The sequence below is a fragment of the Sus scrofa genome, chromosome 7, assembly GCF_054392235.1.
Source record: "Sus scrofa isolate SSC_HxYL_T2T_F1_AM1 chromosome 7, Sscrofa_HxYL_maternal_Yorkshire_Landrace_v2.0, whole genome shotgun sequence".
In the NCBI taxonomy this organism is placed as follows: Eukaryota; Metazoa; Chordata; class Mammalia; order Artiodactyla; family Suidae; genus Sus; species Sus scrofa.
The window spans coordinates 4,827,621-4,845,821 of record NC_139389.1 but is presented as its reverse complement, the minus strand read 5'-3'; the positions used below and the strand labels follow the sequence as shown (position 1 = coordinate 4,845,821).

Genomic DNA, 18,201 nt, shown 5'->3' with positions numbered 1-18,201 from the left:
TCCTAACTGCTGGGCCACCAGGGAACTCCAGCACCACACCCAACATCTATTTTTTGGCCACTTGCGGCATATGGAATGCCCGGGCCAGCGATCAGATCCAAGCCACAGTTGCGACCTAAGCCACAGTTTTGCCAACGCCGGATCCTTAACATGCTGTGCTGGGCAAGCGATCGAACCTGTGTCTTAGTGTTTCAGAGATGCCACCAGTCCTGTTGCACCACCGTGGGAACTCCCCCGACTTCTTTCAATTCATTCCGAAAACCCTGATGTCTTTTATTTCCGGGGAGCTGCATCTCCAATTCCATCTACCTGGACCCCTCTCTCACCCCTTCTCCCACCTGGCCGTCCACTACTCTTCCTTCAGGTCTTAGCTGAGACATCATTTTTAGGGGAGTTTTTTGGCCACATGCAGCATACGGAATTCCTGAGCCAGGGATCAGATCCAAGCCACAGTTGTGACCTAAGCTACAGTTTTGGCAATGCCGCTGGCCTCTATCAGTGGGTTAAGGATCTGGTGTTGCCGTGAGCTGTGGTATAGGTCGCAGACAGGGCTCAGATCCCGAGTTGCTGTGGCTGTGGTGTAGGCCAATGGTTACAGCTCTGATTGGACTCCTAGCCTGAGAACTTCTATGGGCCATGGGTGCGGCCCTAAAAAGGGGGGAAAAAAATACCAGATGATACAGCAATTCCATTGCCAAGTATATACCCCAAAGAATGGAAAGCAGGGACTCAAAGAGATATCTGTACATCCATGTTTATAGCAGCATTATTCTCAAGAGCCAGAAGGTAGGAACGACCCCAGCGTCGACTGGGAGATGATGGATAAGCCAAGTGTGGTCTGTTCATATCGTGGGATACAGTATTGTTTGGCCTTAAAAAGGAGGGAAATTCTGACACAGGCTACCAACACGGATGAACCCTGAAGGCGTTACGCTCAGGGCAATGAGCCAGTCACAGAAGGACAAACACTCCGTGATTCCACTCAGATGAGGGTCCAGCGTCCTCACATTCATAGAGACGCAAAGCAGAAGGCGCTTGCCAGAAGCTGGGGGGCAGGAGGGAAGGGAGTTAGGGAGTAATAGGCAGTGTTTCCGCTTTGGAAGCTGGAAAACTTCTGGAGATGGACGGCGGTGATGGCCACACAGCAGTGGGACGATACCCAATGTCCCCGAGTCACGCAATCCGAAAGGGTTAAGAGAGTACATTTTGCGTTATGTGTATTTTTTTTTTTTTTTTTTTTTTGCTTTTTAAGGCCATACGGGCACCCCATAGAGGTTCCCAGGCTAGGGGTCGAATCAGAGCTACAGCTGCCGGCCTACACCACAGCCACAGCCATTCAAATCCGAACCGCATCTGCAACCTACACCACAGCTCACGGCAACACTGGATCCTTAATCCGCTGAGCAAGGCTAGGGATCAAAGCTGCATCCTCATGGATGCATGAGGGGAGCCATGATGGGAACTCCTTATGTGTATTTTCTACAATAAGAAAAGAGCCATGGGAGTTCCCATTGTAAAGTGAAATCTCCTGACTTACGTAAGGAATCCCACCTCCTTCCTCAAGCTAATCTGGGAAGTTGAGATTTGTATACTGGATTTTCTAAAACCAAGCACACCTGAGCTCTGTATTGCTCTGGGAGCTGCTCATTGGCAGTCACTTCTTCCAGGAGATTCTCTGAGAGTCACTCATTTACAGATATTTTATTTCATGCATGTGTCTAAAAATCACTTTGAGGAGTTCCCGTCGTGGCTCAGGGGTTCACAAATCTGACTGGGAACCATGAGGTTGCAGGTTTGATCCCTGGCCTTACTCAGTGGGTTAAGGATCTGGCGTTGCCGTGAGCTGTGGTGTAGGTTGTAGATGCAGCTCGGATCCCGTGTTGCTATGGCCGTGGTGTGGGCCAGTGGCTACAGCTCTGATTCGACCCCTAGCCTGGGAGCGGCCCTGGAAAGGGCAAAAAGACAAAATAAATAAATAAAAATCACTCCGCAGGTCATGGCCATTTACGCGGCTCCACTGCTGTGTGTTGACTGACCCACTCCTTGGCAGTGTCCTTCTGGAACGGCCCCCGCGGGGAGTGGGGAGGTGGCCCTCTCACACCACAGCAGCACATGGAGGGACTCCGCTCCTCTCAGCCTGGGGTCGGTGAGTAACGGAGAACCAACCCCACGGACGAGGCTCTTCTGACTCATCCGTGCTCGAAGCTGCTTTATCTCCCTCGCCCCACCTTTGAGCCATCCCGGCCTTTCCTCCAGACAAGCCATGGACTGAGATGAAAGTGGACACCCTGGGCCTGGAAAGTAAGGAGGCTACTCAATCAGGAACCTGCCGGCCTTGCAGCAGTGACCCCGGGAACGCCTGGGCCACGCCTTGTACCGGGGACCACAGCATCCTTAAAGCGCCAGCTTGGGAAGCCCATGGAGGCCCTGGGAAATGACTGGGCTGTTTCAAGGTCAGGGAAACTAGGGCACAGCGTGGGTCACCATCGTGATGGACATCACATGAGACAATGACCCATCGAGCATCCATGTTATTCTTATATTCTTATCCCTCCCCCCCCCCATTTTTTGGCCACACCTGCAGCATGCAAAAATTCCCAGGCCAGGGACCGAACCCAAGCCACAGCAGTGACAATGAGCCACCGCAGTGACAATGCCGAATCCTTAATCACTAGGCCACCAGGGAACTCCTGGATTCAAACTGTCAGTCGATGGGGGAGAAGGAATAATAACTGGTATAAAATATCATCTACAAAGAGCAACCCAGCGCTTTAGGGCAGCCAGAGAATCTCTGTTTTTGTGGCTTCTCCCCTTTTCTGAAAACTCCATCACAACACCAGTGTCTTTTTGCAAGGCAGTCGCCTCAGGTTATAAGATGGAGTATTTCTCAGACTTCATCGTGCAGAAAAACCACCTGGAGATGGTATTAAAATGCAGAATCTAACAGGCCTGGCTGGGACCTGAGCCTGGATTTCTGCGACGGGGGACGCAGAGATGACACTTTGAGCAGCAGGGAGCCAGCCAGAGAATGCCACTCACAGACACTGTCCTCCTAGAAAAATAAGACTGGGAGCCACCCACTGCCTCCCTCAGCAGCAGCTCTCTGCGAGCTTCCCGCTCTGAGCTTTTAATTATTCTGAGTCTTTAGAGCCTGATGGGCAGAGCAGGCAGAACCATGCTCGCGTTAGCTCTGCACAGCGCTGGAGGGATGTTGCGGTGGTTTAAAGCCTCTGCCAGCCAGGGATCTGGTCTTATCTCTGCTCGGGCTTAGTGAACAGACATGCTCCTCCGAAGAGTACACCAGGCAAAACTGTTTGCTGAGCAACATTCCACCGCAAGAGATTGAAAAAGAGAAGAAAATTAACAGGAGGTCACTTGAGGCGGCAAAGAAAAATTACCTTTCAAACCAACCATCCAGTGTGTCTCAGGAACATTGTCCAGGCACGGAGGAGGTTTTACTGGGTACACTTATCAGTGTCTGACCTGACCTTTCACCTCTGCCAAGTCAGTCACGTGCCCAGCGGTTGTCATGGCAACGCTGATAACCAGCAATGGCTTCTCAACCCCTGTGGAATGCCAGAGCCGCTCCAGCGGACTCCTGCTGAAGTGGTCCAGCCTGTCACCCCATAAACTAGGAGCCGGTTGAGGCTCTGGCGGCACAGCGTCTAAAATAATAAGGTGCCCTGCGGAGTCTGGGTGCCTCCTGGGGGGGAACCTCAACCCGTGGCCTCCGGGAGCAGGGGACAGTCACCACGGGAAGCAGACCCAGACAGCAAGGACAAGGACAAACGTGCATCTGATAATATCTACGGCCTGCCAGTGCCCCCCAAAAACCCCACCCCCGCCCCCCAGCACACCCCCACTCCCCCTACCCCGGCTGCATGGAGGGGGCGGCTCCTCCGGCTCCCCCTTCTCCGAGACCAGATTTTTCACTCTGTCCGCAAATTCCTACAGCGTGACCACATAAAACTTCACCCACCTGTTTCTTTAATATTGGGAGATATTTCATCAGTAAAACTTTTAAAAATGAAAAAAAAAAAATTGGGAGATATTTTGAATGTCCTGAAAAGAGCAGGTGATTTTGCAACTATGTCTACACTAACTTGATCAAACGTCGACATGAAATGTTTTGGAAAGAAGCAAATGTCCGGGTGCGGCTGATCTTCCCTGAGTGCTTCTCTCTTCTTCTTTCCAGAACCATCACCATGACTTTGCTGTTGGTCATTCTCACGCACTTCCTAGGTTTTGGGGTTGTTGTTTTTTTTTTGTCTTTTTAGGGCCACACCCACAGCATATGGAAGTTCCCAGGCTAGGGGTGGAATCAGAGATGCAGCTGCCAGCCTACACCACAGCCACAGAGATGCTAGATCTGAGCCGCATCTGCGACCTACACCACTGGCTCATGGTAATGCTGGATCCTTAACCCACTGAGCAAGGCCAGGAATTGAACCCACGTCCTCATGGATACTAGCCAGGTTCATTACTGCTGGAGCCATGACAGAAACTGCACTTCCTAGGTTAATGATAATAAAAATATTATGTTTTGCATGGCTTTATATAAATGCCATCCCACTGTATGTAGCTTCTTGAAAAAATTTTTTTTCACTGAAAATTATCTTTGTGAGGAGTTCCCACTGTGGTGCAGTGGGTTAAGAATCCAACTACAGAGGCTTGGTTTCCTCCGGAGGCCTGGGTTCAATTACCGGGCCAGTCCTATGGGTTAAAGGATACAGCCTTGCTGCAGCTGTGGTGCAGGTCACAGCTGTGGCTCGGACTCAGCCTCTGACCTAAGAACTTCCACATACCATGAGTGCAGCCATAAAATTAAAAAAAGAAAGAAGGAGTTCCCGTTGTGGCGCAGCAGAAACGAATCTAACTAGGAACCATGAGGTTGCGGGTTCGATCCCTGGCCTTGATCAGTGGGTTAAGCATATGGCGTTGCTGTGAGCCGTGGTGTAGGTTGCAAATGCAGCTCGGATCTGGCATTGCTGTGGCTGTGGCATAGGCTGGCAGCAACAGCTCCAATTGGACCCCCAGCCTGGGAACCTCCCTATGCCACGGGTGCGGGTCTAAAAAAAGACAAAAAATAAATTCAAAAGAAAGGAAATTAGGATTCTGAGTTGTATCCATGTTGACACATGTAATTCGAGCTCATACATCTTGATTTGTTGTCTAGTAACCCACTGCATGGATTGGAAACAATTACTTATCTGTTCTCCTGTTCACGAGCATCAGAGTTGCTTACGTTTTGTTTTCACTCTTACAAATAAGGCTGCTGTGGCTGTACGTGTAAAGTCTCCTTGTGCACCTGTCCCAGATTCGCCACCGAGAAGGGGAGTTACCGGGACACAGACGGGGCGTAGATTTCCTTTTGCTGGATGCTGCCAACTTGCTCTTCCACTTGACCCGCAGTGGGGAGACGGCCTCTTTCCACACCGTTCCCAACCCTTCGACTAGGCACGCTTTTTCGTTTCGGCTCATCCAGTAGGAAGAAGTGATATCCCCTCATTGAGATAGCTCATTCACCCTTTTAACCTAGACAATATGATGCTTTGAGTGTATTTACAGCGCAGAGTACCCCTCACCCACAATCCACTGCAGAATATTTTCATGGTCCCGAAAAGAAAGCCAGGTCCCCGCCCCTCCCCATCCCCCAGGCCTAGGCAACCACTGACCCAACCTCTGTCCCTACAGATGGGCCTGTTCTGGACCCTTCATATCAGGGGACCCACACTCTCATTTCTTCTCACAAATTCCTACAACTTGAGCACAGAACATCTTGCCTAGTGTTTTTCTTTATTTGGGGGAAAGATTTCAGTTTGTGATTGGTGCCCATCTGAATTTGCCTCATAGCTAGCAATTCCCTCATTACTCGTAATTCAGACAATGTCTTCATACATTTATTGGTCAGGTCATTTCTTCTTGAAATTGCCAACTGACATTCCTTTTTTTTTCTTTTTTGTCTTTTTAGGGCTGTGCCCGAGGCATGTGGAGGCTCCCAGGCCAGGGGTCGAATCAGAGCTGCAGTTGCTGGCCTACACCACAGCCACAGCCACGCAGGATCCGAGCCGCATCTGTGACCTACACCACAGCTCACGGCAACACTGGATCCTTGACCCACTGAGCAAGGCCGGGGATTGAATCTTTGTCCTCATGGATGCTAGTCAGATTCGTTTCTGCTGAGCCAGGATGGGAACTCCCCAACTGACATTCTTTTCCCCTTTTTTTAAGGACACACCTGAGGCATATGGAAGTTCCTGGGGCCAGGGGTCATAAGAAAGCTGCAGCTGAAGCCACAGCCATGGCAACACCAGATCCGAGCCATATCCGCAACCTATGCCACATACTGCGGGAACGCCAAATCCTTAACCCACTAAGCGAGGCCAGGGATAGAACCCACATCCTCACAGACACTATATGTTGGGGTCTTAACCCACTGAATCACGGTGGGAACTCCTACCTGCTTTTTGTTTTTTTGTTTTTTGGGGTTTTTTTTGGTAGGATTGCTTACCTTCTACTTGTTTATTTGCAGGACCTCATTAAATAGTTTGTACAGGAATCCTTTTTCAGTTCAGGATGTGGCAGCTATTACTGGAAAGCGATCCTCCCCAGATTCCTCGGTGTTCCTGTACCATCGAGCTTTCTAGGCAAGGATACGGACATGCTATAAAGCTGGGGAGGCCGTCTCTCCCCAGACCCATTTCTCCCTTGTTTTCTAAAGGCAATAAACCCAGAGCCATTTGTTTACATTCCAAGGGGTTGTAAAAACCCAGAGACATCCCCCCTCTCCCCAGAGTGGAACAGCCTAGGTTAGAGAGCCAAGGTCTCCCCGACCACTCCCCAGTGGGAGGGGGCCAGATGTGTGTCAGCGTGGGTATCCTCTCTGAGGGCCCTCATTCCAGAGCGCATCCCTGTTACAGGCCCAGGTACCTGCAGGGCACATCTGCCCTCACCGCGTTGCCTGCTGGGAACTGGCAGTGAGACTGGAGATTCATGGTGGTCCAGAGGAAACGAACCTGACTAGTATCTATGAGGCTTTTTGACCCCTGCTCTCGCTCAGTGGGTTAAGGATCCGGCGTTGCCATGAGCTGTGGTGTAGATTGCAGACGTGGCTCGGATTTGGCGTGGCTGTGGCTGTGGCTGTGGTGTAGGCCGGCAGCTACAGCTCCAATTTGAGCCCTAGCCTGGGAACCTCCATATGCTTCAGGTGTGGCCCTGAAAAGGTAAAAAAAAAAAAAAAAAAGACTGATCACGTGAGCAAGTCAAGGGTCTTCTCTGATCAGAAACCTCATGTTTCCAGATAGGATAATAAATGAACATAAACACTTAACAGATACCCTCTCCTGCTCTGAAGCTTATCTTTTCCCTTTGTTTATGCCAGCTTTTTTTTTTTTCTCAGAGTAGTAAACTGCACACGTATAAAATGGACCACTTTAACCATTTGAGTGCACGTTGCGATGGCATCAATATGTCCGCAGCGCATCTGTCAACTCTCCATTTCCAGAAGCGTTTCATCTCCCAAAAGTGAACCCGCACCCCCCGAACATGAAGTCCCCGTCCTCCTTCCCCCAGCCCCCGGCGACCACCCCTCTCTGTCTCTATAAAGTTGGCTACTCTGGGTACCTCGTGTAAGTGGAATCATGCAGTATTTGTCCTCTTGTGCTGGCTTATTTCACTCATCATTATGTCTTCAAAATTCATTCCTGCTGAGGCATGTGTCAGAATTTCTTTTCTTCCTTTTTTTTTTTTCCCCGCATGTGGGTTTTTGGAAATTTTTTTTTGGGGGGGGGGGGTGTTGTTTCTTCTGGCCACGGCTTGCAGCTGCTTGATGTGGGATCTCGGTTCCCAGACCAGAAATTGAATCCAGGCCACAGCGGGGGAAGGGCCAAGTGCTTCCTTTCTTTTTTTTCTTTTTTCTTTTATTTTTATTTATTTATTTATTTTTTGTCTTTTGTCTTTTTGTCTTTTTGTTGTTGTTGCAATTTCTTGGGCCGCTCCCGCGGCATATGGAGGTTCCCAGGCTAGGGGTTGAATCGGAGCTGTAGCCACCGGCCTACGCCAGAGCCACAGCAACGCAGGATCCGAGCCGTGTCTGCAACCTACACCACAGCTCACGGCAACCCTGGATCGTTAACCCACTGAGCAAGGGCAGGGACCGAACCCGCAACCTCATGGTTCCTAGTCAGATTCGTTAACCACTGCGCCACGACGGGAACTCCTTTTTTTTTTCTTTTTTAATTTCTTTCTTTTTGCTTTTTAGGGCCGCACCCGTGGCATATGGAGGTTCCCAGGCTAGGGGTCTAATCGGAGCTGCAGCTGCCGGCCTTCACCACAACCATAGCCATACCAGATCTGAGCCACGTCTGTGACCTACACCACAGCTCACAGCAATGCTGGATCCTTAACCCACGAAGTGAGGCCAGGGATCGAACCCACAACCTCAGGGTTCCTAGCTGGATTCCTTCCTGCTGCGCCAGGACAGGAACTCCTTTTAAATTGTGGTAAAATACGCGTGATAGGGAATTCACAAGCTTCACCCATTGACGTGTACAAGTGAGTAGGACTCAGGGGATTCACACTGTTCACTGTCAGCACCATACATCCCAGAAGGATTTCCATCCGGCAAAATAAAACTCTGTAGCCATTAAACAAAAACGCCAGCTCGCCATGCCCCCTTCTCCCAGCTCATCCCTTTTTAAGGCTGAATAATATTTCGTCCATTGTATGAATATAGCACATTTTGTTTATCCATTTATCTGTCGGTGGACATAGGTTATTTCCATGTTTTAGTGGTTTGGAATAATGCTGCCGTGAACATGGGTGTACACCTATCTGTGAGTCTCTGCTTTGTTCATGTTGCCTTCTGATTAAACAAATTTTTTTTTCTTTTTTGTCTTTTCTAGGCCCACTCCCGTGGTATATGGAGGGTCCCAGGCTAGGGGTCCAGTTGGAGCTGTAGCCGCTGGCCTACACCAGAGCCACAGCAACTCGGGATCCCAGCCGCATCTGCAACCTACACCACAGCTCACGGCCATGCTGGATCGTTAACCCACTGATCAAGGTCGGGGATCGAACCTGCAACCTCGTGGTTCCTAGTTGGATTCGTTAACCACTGTGCCACGACGAGAACTCCATGATTAAACAAAAATTTTTTTAAACTCACTTTTTTCATTCTTCCTTTCCTTTATGGTTTGTGGGGTTTTTTTTGGGGGGGGGGAGATGTAGGTGCGACATATGGAGGTTCCCAGGCTAGGGGTCGAATTGGAGCTGTAGCTGCCAGCCTACACCACAGCCACAGCCACAGCCACGCCAGATCCAAGCCACATCTGTGACCTACACCACAGCTCACGGCAACGCCAGATCCTTAACCCACTGCAAGGCCAGGGATTGAACCCTCATCCTCATGGATACTAGTCGGGTTTGTTTCTGCTGCGCTGCAACTGGAACTCCTTGAGGTCTTAAAGAGACATCTGTGCACCTGTGTTCACAGCAGTACTATTCACGAAAGCCGAAAGGCGGAAGGAAGCCGAGTGTCCGTCAGTGGATGGACGGATAAACAAAACGGGTCTATCCGCACACTGGGAAATCATTCAGCCTTACAAAATGAAAACCCGGAGTTCCCACTGTGGCTCCGCTGGCTAAGAGCCTGATGAGTATCCATGAGGATGTGGGTTCGATTCTTGGCCTCGCTCAGTGGGTTACGGATCTGGCATTGCCGTGAGCTGTGGTGTAGGTTGCAGATTCAGCTCAGATTCTGTGGGGCTGTGGCTATAGCTGGCTTGCCTGGGAACCTCTATATGTCACAGGTGCAGGCTAAAAAAAAAAGCGGGGGGAACCTCCCCTGTCATAGTCTACAAAATGGATGAATCTACAAGACATTAGGCCGAGTGAAATACGCCGGGCACAAAAGGACAAATATGAGATGACTCCCCTTAAACGAGACGTCCAGAGTGGCCCAGTTCATAGAGACAGCGTTCCAGGTGGTTGTGGGGCAGGGAGCTATGTTTGCCAGAAACAGAAGTTCAGTTTGGGAAGATGGAAAGTTCTGGAGCTGGAGGAGGATGGTAGGGGCTGTATAACCATGTGAATGTGCTAAATGCCACTGGACCGTGAGAACTGCAGCCACTCTCCACACGAAAGATCCCCTGAAGCCTTCCAAGTGGCCTGACCCAACTCCGGCACAGCTTCCTGCAGGTGCCTGGGAAGGCCCCACCCTGCTTCTCTCCCATCTGGACCAACGCAAGGCCACCAAAAGTCACTCTTTGTGCCAGCCAGCCCCTCGCTGATAGGCCTCTGGCCTCCCTTTCTTGGGGGTATTTACTAAAAATAAAAACAAAGAAAAACCGATAACTTACGATTGTAACGCTTTCCTCTGTCCTTTGGAGACTGCGCGTTCCTGCTACAGTGGAGAATGATCTTTCTGGAAGACCTCAGAGACGGTCCTTTTAAGCATCGTGGTCAAGAAAAGCAGAGCCTCGGCCCCCCAGGCTCTGTGGGAGGGGAGATGGCCGGCTGAGCAAAGCCGGTTCGTGGACGCAGCTGACCCAGCGGTGTTTACACGGACCAGCCCTCTCCAGGTTTTTGTATCGATTCACTTCCCCGACTCTGCCTGGGCCCAGCCGCTGCTTCTCCCCGCTCCTGGTCTCCCTTGAAAATGCCCGCTCATCTCGGGCTCAGCTGTTTCCCCTCCCGAAGGAGTTACCGAATAAATCTGTTTCTACAACTTTAACACACAGCTGGGTTTAATCTTTGACCACAGCACCCTTAAAAATGGAAGGTGATAAGGTTTATGCGGCGTGGATCTTATCCACAATGAAAGCAAAATTAAATTGAGGCGTTCCCGTTGTGGCTTAGTGGGTTAAGAGCCCAACGTAACGTCCATGAGGGCAAGGATTCGATCCCTGGCCTCGCTCAGTGGGCTAAAGATCCGGGGTTGCCCTGAGCTGTGGTGTAGGTCGCAGGTGCTGCTCGGATCTGGTGTGGATGTGGCTGTGGCTGTGGCGTAGGTTGGTGGCTGTGGCGTAGGTTGTTGGCTGCAGCTCCAATTCGACCCCTAGTCTGGGAACCTCCATATGCTGCGGGTGTGGCCCTAAAAAGACAAAAAGAAAAGTTAAACAGTGGAAAACGGTTTAAAAAATTGAGCAGACATGGAGCTTTTATTCAAAGAGCTTGTCTCTCAGTGGAAGACCTCCAACACCTGGGGACAATAGCGAAAAGCAGCCTGTTTGAGGCACAGACAGGAAGGAGGGTGTTTGGAGGAGGGAGGGAGAAGTTCTAGCAAAACAAAGGAGGAACATTCTAGGCAGGAATGTCCACTGAGCCGAGGCTGGGAGGCGAGAGGGCCGGGGAGGGTTGGGCAACAGCCAGTCCTCTGACTTAACTGGAGCTGGAAAGGTCTAGTTCGGAAGATGATCGGTTACCAGCAGTTTTGAAAGGGAGCAGAGAATGATCAGTCAGAAAGGACCTGGATTCTGCTCTGTAGGCCAAGAGGAGCTGCTAATGGCCTTCGGGCAGGAAAGGGAGTGACCGAGGTGTGACAAAAGCCAGAGAACACCAGCAGCCTGGCTGTGCCTGTGCAGGTCAATGCCAGCTCAGGATGAGGCTGTCCCAGAAGGAATTCTCTGGTGCCCCCACCCCCTTACCTGTCCAGCCTCCTCTCTCTTCCTGACCTTGCTCTGGTCCTGGAGGGGTCAGAACCGACCAGTGGCAAGTTGGAGGAAGAGGGGTTAAATGTAAAGGTGAGAAAGGAGGGACACGGTCTCCCCAGCTCTTTCCTGCTAGGGGCAGCCAGCCCAAAGTGGCCCCAAGTGGACCCAAACCAAGCGGGAGAAGAGGCTTGACCTTTGCTTTGTTGTTGTTGGCCGTGTCCACTGCATGTGGACGTTCCCGGGCCTGGGATTGAACCTGCGCCACAGCAGCCACCCCAGCAGCTGCAGTGATGAAGCCGGATCCTCAACCTGCATCACACAGGAACTGCAAAGAGGCTTCACTTTTAAGTGAGGTGCAAAGATTTTGAGTTTGGGCTGTCACACAAAACTGGACACCTGAGTTATGAAAAAGAAACAGATAACGTGGGACTTGAAGTGACCAGACATTGTTTGATCGTTTGTCCCGGGAGCAGCCCTGATTTCATCTCAGGGACAGGGAAGTGAGTCTGAGGAGTGGTTTGGCTGGGGGCGCGGGTGGGGTGGGGAAGGGGAGGCCAGTGTAGCCTGGGAACAGCAAGTCAGCTTTCTGGACAGGCTGCACTGCTGCTGGCAGAGCTCCCAATATGTGGTTGAACAAAGCTGACTCCTGATCCATCCGCCAACTCCTAAAGGGGGTAACTGGGGAAGGGGCAGGTTTAGGGAAACAGCGACACTCCGAGCTGCTCATCAGGTGCATTCCGGAGCTTTAAAACCCAGGGTTCTGGGAGTTCCCATTGTGCGCAGCAGAAATGAACCTGACTAGTATCCATGAGGATGGGGGTTCCATCCCTGGCTGCACTTAGTGGGTGAGGGATCTGACGTTGCCATGAGCTGTGGTGTAGGTTGCAGATGTGGCTCGGATCCTGCGTGGCTGTGGCTGTGGTGTAGGCCAGGAGCTGCAGTTCAGATTTCACCCCTAGCCTGGGAACCTCCTTATGCCGTGGGTGTGGCCCTAAAAAGACAAAAGACAATAAAAAAAATTAAAAAGAAAATGCCTGCTTTTGCAATACTTCCCACACGTTCCAACCATGCCTGACCCAACAAAGGCCACGGGGATGGAGATTCAGGTCTGTTGTAGTTGCTACAAAGAGACCGTATTGGCCTCTTGCTGGATAACAAATTACCCTAAACTCAACAGCTTGAGCCAAGCGTGAACACGTGCTGTTTCCCACAATTCCTGTGGGTCAGGAAGTTGGGAATAGCTGAGTACGCGGTCCTACTCGGGGTCTCTCCCGAGGATGTGGTTAAGGGGATACTGTGCACGCGTTAGAAGAGGGGGCAGGGAGAGATTTCAACCAGATACGCTGTCTAGTGAGAGGAGCCAGGCACAGAACCGTGGAATATCATTATTTGTTTAGAGGGGAGAGGGGCAAGTTATACATACATATGTAAACGAAATCTGTGTACGGGATCCCTAGCCCACTGCACCGCCAGGGAACTCCTGTATGTATTTCGATACACATTTTTTTTTTTTGTCTTTTTGCTATTTCTTTGGGCCGCTCCCACGGCACATGGAGGTTCTATGTATTTCGATACACATTTTTTTTTTTGTCTTTTTGCTATTTCTTTGGGCCGCTCCCACGGCACATGGAGGTTCCCAGGCTAGGGGTTGAATCGGAGCTGTAGCCACCGGCCTACGCCAGAGCCACAGCAACACAGGATCCAAGCCGCGTCTACAACCTACACCACAGCTCACGGCAACGCCGGAACCTTGACCCACTGAGCAAGGGCAGGGACCAAACCCGCAACCTCATGGTTCCTAGTTGGATTCGTTAACCACTGCACCACGACGGGAACTCCTCGATACCCATTTTAAATACAGTCTGGGGAGTTCCCTGGTGGCTCAGTGGCTTAAGGACTAGTGTTGTCACTGCTGTGGCTCTGGTTACAGTTGTGGCGGGGGTTCGATACCCAGGAACTTCCACATGCCATGAGTGTGGCCAAAAATAAATAAGTAGAAATAAAATTATTTTGGTGCAACTATGGAAAAGTCAAAATTTCATTCAGGTCAAATCTTTTCTTTTCTCACCCACCTGCCTGTTTCTTCCATCCTCTCCTCCCTCTTCTGCCTGCCACCCTTCCCCTCTCAGTATCCTCAGCCTCTCTCCATGTCCCCCCTCCCATAACTAACGTTGCTTCCTTTACCAGGCATTTTTTCACGCCCCTTCTGTTTGCCAACATGTACAGTCATCATTTCCTAATTAATTCATCCTGGAAAAAACATCTAAAAGCTGGCACCCAAGCGCTGTCTTTGAATCATCGCATTTGCCATTAGCTCTTTACCTTCGGGCCAAGAGGTTGGTGGAAACCCGCCCTGCCCGCTTCTTCCCAAGTGTGAAGCTACAGAGTTTTTAAGTCCAGGTTTCCTGAGCCGCGTAGCAGAGGTTAGAAGCATCAGCAACGGGAAAGGTTTGTTTAGCTACAGATAAGGAGGGAAGTCTCTCTCTCTCTCTCTCTCTCTCACTCTCTCTCTCTCACACACACACACACACACACACAAGCTCTCCCCCTCTGTGCCTGGAGTCTCCCCTGGGAGTCCGAGCTCCCAGGGGAGACTGAAGATAAGAGCTCACCGTCCCCGAGGCCCCCAGAGAGAACTCCTAGGAGATCAGGCCTTGTTTGCCAGAGAGGCGTCCTTGGAAGCCAAAGAGCAAAGGTTCACGCCACCCCTTGCTCAGAAGCTGGGGTCATCATCCTGTGACAGCCGGGGGGGGGGAAAAAAAAAACCTGTTTGGGTTTTAAGTGATAAATATCATGTCCTCTGAGGGGCTAAATGCTCATTTGGGGAACAGAGACACACATGTTTTTGGGTTTTTGGTTTTTTTTTTAGGCCTGCATCTGAGGCATAAGGAAGTTCCCAGGCTAGGGGTCAAATCAGAGCTGTAGCCGCCTGTAGCCACCATAGCCACAGCAACACGGGATCCAAGCCACATCTGACCTACACCTCAGCTCGTGTCAATGCTGGATCCTTAACCCACTGAGCAAGGCCAGGGATCGAACCTGTATCCTCATGGATACTAGTTGGGTCCTCACCGTTCAGCCACAGTGGGAACTCCCCAGACGCATTTGTTTTAAATGATATCCTCTGGGAGCTGCCAGCACCACTCCGGCCACAGCCCTAACTGCTCTCCCCTCCCCGGGCCCCGTCCTACCCAGCCACCCAGGCTGACTTTGCCCCACGGCTTCCTGTCAGTCAGTCCCCAATTCTAAACAGTTCCAGGTCTCCCTGGTGCCGTCAGGACTGCATCCTGATTCCTAGCCTGGTGTATGGACTTGTAAGACGTGTCCCGATGGGGTCCCCGTGTGTCTGTCACCGTTCTCCCCACCCCTCCCCGCTGCCAGCCAAGCAGGCTGACTCACTCTTAGCACCCCAAGCCCATCCCGCCTCGGCTCCAACCACACTCTCTCTGTCCACACTGCTCTTTATTTCCTCCTTCAACAAATATAGGAGTTCCCGCTGTGGCTCAGCAGGCTAAGAACCCAACTAGTATCCATGAGGATGAAGGTTCGATCCCTGGCTTCCCTCGGGGGGTTAAGGATCTGGCGTTGCCATGAGCTGTGGTGCAGGTTGCAGATTTGGCTTGGACCCTGTGTGGCGTTGCTGTGGCTGTGGTGTAGACCAGCAGCTGCAGCTCTGATTCGACCCCTAGCCTGGGAACCTCCATAGGCCGAGGGTGCGGCCCTAAAAAGGCAAACAAAACCCCAATATGTGCAAAGTCCTCACTATGTGCCATGATGGGACCTCTCAGTGATACAGCCAGACAAAGACTCGGGCGGTTCTAAGGCAGCTGGAGCAGGGGTGCAGGGTGGGAAGCGGGGCTCTGGGGGTGAGGAAACCAGTCGGGTGGGGGTGGAAAGAAGAACACCACCCACCACACCTACTGAGGGCGTTTTCCACGACTGGTAGGAGGTGTAGTGACCCCCATTCCAGAGCAGAAGAGGCCAGACCTCGAGGGTGGCCGGGGGGACCATGCTGACACCTCCCTCCCCAGTGTCCCCCCAGGTTGGACAGACCTAAGAACCTGGGCTCCTACCTCTGCCACTCCTTTGGAGAGCCACAGCTGAAGCCTTGCTCTTGGTGGTGTTTTTAAGCTTCGTGTGCGTGTCCCATCTTGTCTCCCCAGCTGGCTGTGTCCCCGTGGGCAGGGCAGAGTTTCATGTTCGCTCTTTGGTACAGAGTAGGCAGCCAGTAAATATCTGTTGAATGAATAAGAGAGTAAATGGACTGCTAAACACTTGGGTGTCTGTCCAAAACCACGTCCAAAAAATAGCTCTACAAAACAGAGAATTGCTCTTCCCTCCTTTACAGGCAGTGCTGAAGAGATGAATTCATTTGTGTCCCTAAGGAGGCCTGAGATGTTCAGATCAAAAGCATGACACCCTTAGCCGACTCACAGACATAGAGAACAAACTAGAGGGTCCCAGTTGGTGGCGGGGGTGGGCAGGAGTAACAGGGACAGGGGATTCTGAGGTACCAGCTCTTGGGTAGAAAATAAGCTACAAGCATATGTTTACACAACTTGGGGGATGTAGCTATTATTTTGTAATAACTATACATGGAATATGACCTTGCAAAATTGGAAACCACTGCATGGCACACCTGAATCTTAGATAATATTGCACAGCAACTATACTTCGACAAAAATGTATATGAAGAAGAAAAACCACTAGGAGTTCCCGCTGTGGCTCAATAGAATCGGAAGCATCTTGGGAGCACTGGGGCACAGGTTTGATCCCTGGCCCCGCGCAGTGGGTTAAGGATCCACCGTTGTCACAGTTGCAGCTTAGGTCACAGTGGCACTCGTATCTGATCCCTGGCTTCACGGCAGCCAAAAAAGAAAAAAGAAAAATACCCCACTAAAACATGGTAGCTGAAAAACTTATAAAATGAATTTTCTCTCCTCATAGGGGGACTTGATTACTCTCCTTTAGGGATCTTTTTTTTTTTTTGTCTTTTTGCCTTTTCTAGGGCCGCTCCCGCAGCATATGGAGGTTCCCAGGCCAGGGATCCAATCGGAGCTGTAGCCGCCAGCCCATGCCAGAGCCACAGCAACGCGGGATCCGAGCCGCGTCTTCGACCTACACCACAGCTCACGGCAACGCCGGATCCTTAACCCACTGAGCAAGGCCAGGGATCGAACCCGCAACTTCATGGTTCCTAGTCGGATTCGTTTCCACTGCACCACGATGGGAACTCCCTCCTTTAGTAATCTTAACATCTCATTTAAACTCAAAACACAAAGAGCAGCGAGCATGGGGCGGGGGGCATATTTTTCCCTTTAAACATCATTTCTCTTTTTTGAGGTGTCTAGAGTGATTTCTGAGTGCTGGGCGGATGCTGCCAAAATCAGAAGAAATGTACAGGGCAACGCAGGGCTCGGACTGGCCGCGTCCCAGGGGGTGGGTCGATGGTCTGGCTCCTTCAAGGCCAGGACTCCAAACCTCTGGAGAAGCTTCTATTCAGCCAAAGGCTTGTGGGGGGTGGGGGGCTCTACCCAGGTCCCAAGCCCCCGCCAGCTTTTGTCTCTGGGAGAAAATGCTGCTGAGCCCTGACAGAATTTGCGAGGAGATTCAAAATAATCGAGGGCGCTCCATGGCTCCCCTCTCCTCCCTGCCCTCTGGGCACGTGGCTGCCACCCCAGGATGCCTCCCAGGGGCTCAGACGACCACAGCCATGTCTCTAAGCCCAGCCTCCCCCTGTTTGGGGGACACTGAGCCCTGGGTGCCAGTGTGCCTGGGTCCGCCTTCTCCTATCTCATGTGCAGGGTCCAACCAGCCTTCGAGGTTGAAAGCCATGTTCTCGTCCCTTTGGTCCTCCTCTCACGGCAGCGGGCAGCTCACGGATTCCTACAACCTCAAGCCCCATCCTGGCCCCTGGCCAGGGGCAACTCCCACGTCGTCTCTCTCCCAAATCGGATCCGCGACGGCCTGTACCGCTGTCTCCCTGCCCCCAGGGGGGCCAACGTGATGCTCCCCTCCCTTCTCCCATGGCCGCCTCTGTCTGTGCCGCCACGTCGTGTCCTCTGCATACCGGGTACCGCTGCCTCCCAAAGGCCCCACCGTCCCACTAGCTTCCAAAGTGGCTTCTGTCTCCGTCTCTTGCCCAGTCCGACTTCTGGGTTTTGGCCAAGGATGTATTGCTCAAATGCCAATCTGATTATGTTCTCTTTCCATGTAAATTCCTCCAGGGGGACTGTGCTGCCTAAAGCCGTGGTTTCTAAACCCCTCAGGTAATAGACCTGAGGGCTTTTTGGGTTTTGGCCACGCCCACCTCATGCAGAAGATCCCGGGCCAGGGATCGAACCGCACCACAGCAGCGTCAACGCTAGACTCTGAACTCACTAGGCCACCAAGGGAGCTCCATGAGAGCTCTTCTAAAAATGGAGATGCAGGGGACCCAAGGGGGTGCCCTGGAGTCAGGATCTCCAGAGAGTCATAGGAGGTTGGCTCTGCCATGGCATTTGGATTTTGAAAATCACTTGCCCAAAAAAAAAAAAAAAAATCAAATTAAAAC

General features: G+C 51.5%; 1 long non-coding RNA gene across 2 annotated transcripts; it reads right to left on the bottom strand.

Annotated features, from left to right (window-relative positions):
- Positions 1 to 738: 738 nt before the first annotated feature.
- LOC102159209 (uncharacterized) lies at positions 739 to 10,671 on the bottom strand. Of its 2 annotated transcripts, XR_014809555.1 has the most exons (5): positions 10,356 to 10,671; positions 6,512 to 6,643; positions 5,343 to 5,535; positions 1,812 to 3,317; positions 739 to 1,409 (listed from the first exon to the last, which is right to left on the bottom strand). It is a non-coding gene; the product is annotated as an uncharacterized LOC102159209 (long non-coding RNA). The 2 variants fall into 2 exon arrangements; XR_002346287.2 differs by lacking the exons at positions 739 to 1,409; positions 1,812 to 3,317 and having other exon boundaries at positions 5,246 to 5,535; positions 10,356 to 10,468.
- Between the last annotated feature and the right edge of the window lie 7,530 nt (positions 10,672 to 18,201).